The following is a 4,567-nucleotide window of genomic DNA, read 5'->3' as shown; positions in this document are numbered from 1 at the left end:
GCCAAAGAGTATACTTTCATCGTCAAAGCTTGTAGTTGAGCTGCTATAGCAGTAGCTTGATCTACTTCCAGAATTCTGGCTACCTTCTCTTACAACATTCTTTGCGTAGGATTCTAGTATTCATTGGCTGCCATTAGCTCAATCAACTCATAAGCTTTATTGTAGCTTTTAGCCCGTAAGGCTCCACCAGATGCTGCATCGAGCATAGGTTTAGATTGTGCACCTAAACCATTATAGAAACAGTTTATAATCATCCAATCAGGCATGCCATGATGTGGGCATTTCCTTAGCATCTCCTTATATCGATCCCAAGCCTCACACCGAGATTCACCAGTTTGCTGAGCAAACTGAGTAAGAGCATTCCTGATTGCAGCAGTCTTCGCCATAGGAAAGAATTTAGTGAGAAACTTTTGAGCAAGATCCTCCCATCTGTGGTAGAGAATATAACCAGCACTTCGCTTTATCCCTCAAAGCCAAGGGGAATAGTCGCAGCTTGATAGCATCTTCAGACACATCATTGAACTTGAAAGTGTCGCATATTTCGATGAAATCCCTGATGTGCATGTTGGGGTCTTCGGAAGGAGAACCCCCAAACTGAACTAAGTTCTGTATCATCTGAGTCGTGCTCGACTTGATCTCAAAATTGTTAGCCGCGATGGCTGGCCTGATGATGCTTGACTGAATTTTATTGATCTTAGGCTTAGAATAGTCCGTCAAAGCCTTAGTATTATCTGCTTGATCTCCCATATCTAATAAAGGTGGTTCTTCGATTTTCTCTTCTTCTGCTATTTTCTCTTCATCCTCAAAATCTTCCCTTCGCTCCTCTACAACTTCTTCCTCGTCTTTATCCAGAATTCTCCTACGAGCTCACGAACCCATATGCATACATGATCGCTAGAGTACCTGAAACACGACAAGAAAAAAAGTAGGTAAGTAACAATGTCCGATGCAATGAACTTTAACGATCACTGATAACAAACACATAAACTAAAAAGTTAACATTGCAATCCCCGGCAGCGGCGCCAAAAACTTGTTAGGGCTAAACACGCGCTAATATTCACGCAAGTATACGCGATCGCAAGTAACATAGAATTATTTCTAGTTCGTTCCCACAAAGACTGGTTTGGTTAACTATGTGATTTATGCACTTATACACCGATGATATGGTTATTATTCAGATCTAAGATGATAACAAATTGGGGGTTTGATTATAACTACGAATTAAACTAACAATTATAACTAAGAGAGTAAAAGAGAGTTGTATATTATATAAGACAAACATGGGATCCTAACTTCATTCAATAGCCTTATTGTTCTTAACCTTAGAATGCAATGGTGATGACACTAATCATATAACACGAAACTGTTAAACGCCAACTTTCGTTGCACGAATAACAAACTACCAGACATCCACAAAAGAGATAGAAGCTGAATAGATACCAAGTATATTGAGACCCTATATGTCTCTAGAATTTGAAAATATAATGCTTTAATGAACAAGTTATCAATCATGATTACACAGGGGAAGTAAGATGGTTAAAATAACCTAAGAATCATGCATATCAATAACACATGAACCTATGCTAGCATGGCAAGTTCTAAATCCTTAAATTCATTATCGCTTCATTAAAGATTAACACCCTATCTTATAAGTTCGCAACGCTCATAAGACGAATAAGCACAACCAATACTAGGTTATCATACAATCACCACACACTAAGGCATTGAAATAAATTAACTAAAGAAATCCATAAATAAATCCTCTAGAACCCCACGATAACGATTAGCCTATAATCTGACTCATCATCAATGTGGGTTCCGATGAAAGCATGGTATAATAAACGTAGTCTTTATACTGAATAAATAATAAAACCAAGAACGAAATAAGAGTAAGTTTGACGAATAAGAAAACTAGCATCCAAGTTATAACTTAGGACAAAGATTCGCAAGTAAAAACAAGATCTTCTTCATCTTCGTTGAATCGTGCTAAAACGGTCTTCGTACGCCTTCTCCTTGTGCTCTGGTACGTCCCTCTCTGGAAAACGTCCTTTATTTAAGTATATATAGCATCCCATGCAAGTAGAAGTCCTCCAATTAGAATTTGAGTAGAATCAGGATTCAATTCTCCCGACCCAGCGCGGCCGCGTGCTTCATCAGCGCGGGTGCACTAGCTTTCTGCTATTTGGGCGCGGCCGCGCGCTAGACCAGCCCGGGCGCGCCGTGCTCTTGGAAAAACTTCTTCTTTTATTTAATTCTTGCTGCAATTGAGTTGGCTTCCCGAGCTTAATTCCTTGGACACCATCCTAACACCATATTAGCACCAAAACAATGCTAATTCACCTGATTCCTGGATTAATGCCTGAAATGCAAAAACACTAGAAAACACATTGAAACACCAACAACTTGAGTACAAATGCATCAATTCAAATCTTAATAGAGTATTATAAAGTGTCATAAATGCCACTCAACATACCCCCAAACTGGAATCGATGCTTGTCCTCAAGCATAAACAGACTCAACGAACAAGAAAAAAAAATGCATGAATGCAACTAAATGAATGCAATGATCCCAATAGAATAACTAAACCAATCAACAAGCAACATCTCAATAAATGCAGTTACTCACATAAACATCAATCAAACCATACAAATCAACTTACAAACTAGAGACGTGCGTGTGTGCAAATGCTTACGGATATACTATCACAACTAGATCAATAATCATGACTCACTACTCACCAAGGCAATCGCAAGGTTATAAATAAAATAAAAAGCTAGACTCAAAATAACTTATAACACTTCAAAATCTTAGTGCTTGAAAATGATTTGGGAACTATAGTTCATGGTCAACAGCTTTGTGCAAATGTGGCTGTGGATTATTTTAAAAATTTGTTGGGGCCTCAGGGGACTCACAATAGCATTGATCTGGATTCTGTGGACTGTAAGATCATAACAGATTCTCAAGCTTCTCTTCTCAGTGCTGTTGTTACTGATGCTTTGATTTTTAACACATTAAAAAATATGAAGAAAAACAAAGCCCCTGGCCCAGATGGGGTCAATGTAGAGTTCTTTTTGGCAACATGGAACACTACAGGTCCAGATTTTTGTGCTTCCATCAAGTCTTTTTTTGATACTGGTTTCCTCCCTTCAGGTATAAACTCCACTCTAATTTCTATTATTCCAAAAGTTGATTCTCCTACTAGAATGGCTGATTTTCGTCTGATTTCTCTTTGTACGGTCATGTATAAATGTATATCCAAGATTATAGCAGCTAGGCTAAAGTTGATAATGCCTACAATCATTGATCGTGCTCAATCAGCTTTTATTCCGGGAAGATCCATTTCAGACAACATTCTGTTAGCCCAAGAATTATTTAGAGGTTATGAGAGAGAGACTGGAACCTCTAAATGTGCTCTAAAAATTGATCTTCATAAGGCTTTTGACTCATTACGACGGGACTTCATTTTGGTAGTTTTAAATCATTTTCATTTGCCTGGGACTGTGATCACCTGGATTAAAGCATGTTTGTGCACCACCAAGTTCTCGGTTAAGTTGAATGGAATTATCCATGGATATTTCAAAGGGACAAAGGGCATCCGTCAAGGGGACCCTTTGTCACCTTACATTTTTTCCATGTGTATGCAAGTTTTGTCTGCTCTTCTTAACAAGGTTCCTCCAGGATTTCACTACCACTGGCGCTGGAGGGAAATGGGTATCACACATTTATTTTTTGCAGATGATGTGTTATTTTTCAGTCATGGCTCTAAAGATTCAGTCTTGCATATTATGAACTCAATTGCTAGGTTCTCCAATTGGAGTGGTCTTGTCCCGAGCATACACAAAAGTAATAGCTATTTGTGTAACTGTGATAGTGAGTTCACCACCTGGTTTGATTCGTTACTGATTCCAAGAGGGAGTTTTCCAGTTCGGTTCCTTGGGGTTCCTCTTATTACTACTCAGCTTTCTGTTAACGACTATATGCCTCTAATCACCAAAATCACAAATAGGCTGAACACTTGGACTGTTTTGGTCTTGTCTTTGGTTGGTAGAACTTTGTTGATCAAATCAGTTATCTGTGCACTCGAGGCATTCTGGTGTAACCACTTTCTTTTACCGGGTACCATTCATGCTAATATTCAATCTCTTCTCACCAAGTTTTTATGGCGTGATAATATCAACAACAAAGGTGGTGCGAAAATTGCATGGAAAACTGTGTCTTCCCCGAGACGAAGGATGTCTTGGCTTGAAGGATATGTGCGAATGGAACAAAGCTCAGATCATTTCTCACTTGTTGAAAATAGTTACAAATTCGACCACTCTTTGGGCCACTTGGGTGAATAAAACTATTTTAAAAGGAAAGCATTTCTGGACAACAAAAATCCCTTATGATTGTTCTTGGATTTGGAAGAAAGTGCTGAAGCTTTGACCTTTGGCAATGCGATTTGTTTCCTTCAAAATAGGAAATGGTGAGTCTATTTCTATTTGGTTTGATCCTTGGTGGCACAACAGTTGCTTAGCAGCTACTTTATTCTCTCCCATAATTTCACAGTGTGGTATGCACCATAGTG

General features: G+C 38.7%; 1 non-coding gene across 1 annotated transcript; it reads left to right on the top strand.

The window, feature by feature from the left end:
- Nucleotides 1–264: 264 nt before the first annotated feature.
- Nucleotides 265–371, top strand: LOC141680458 (small nucleolar RNA R71). The gene has a single exon (XR_012558337.1). It is a non-coding gene; the product is annotated as a small nucleolar RNA R71 (small nucleolar RNA).
- Nucleotides 372–4,567: the final 4,196 nt, after the last annotated feature.

This window comes from Apium graveolens, chromosome 1 (assembly GCF_009905375.1).
Source record: "Apium graveolens cultivar Ventura chromosome 1, ASM990537v1, whole genome shotgun sequence".
Taxonomy (NCBI): Eukaryota; Viridiplantae; Streptophyta; class Magnoliopsida; order Apiales; family Apiaceae; genus Apium; species Apium graveolens.
Note: the sequence above shows the minus strand (reverse complement) of the source record. Positions and strands in the feature narration are given on the sequence as shown.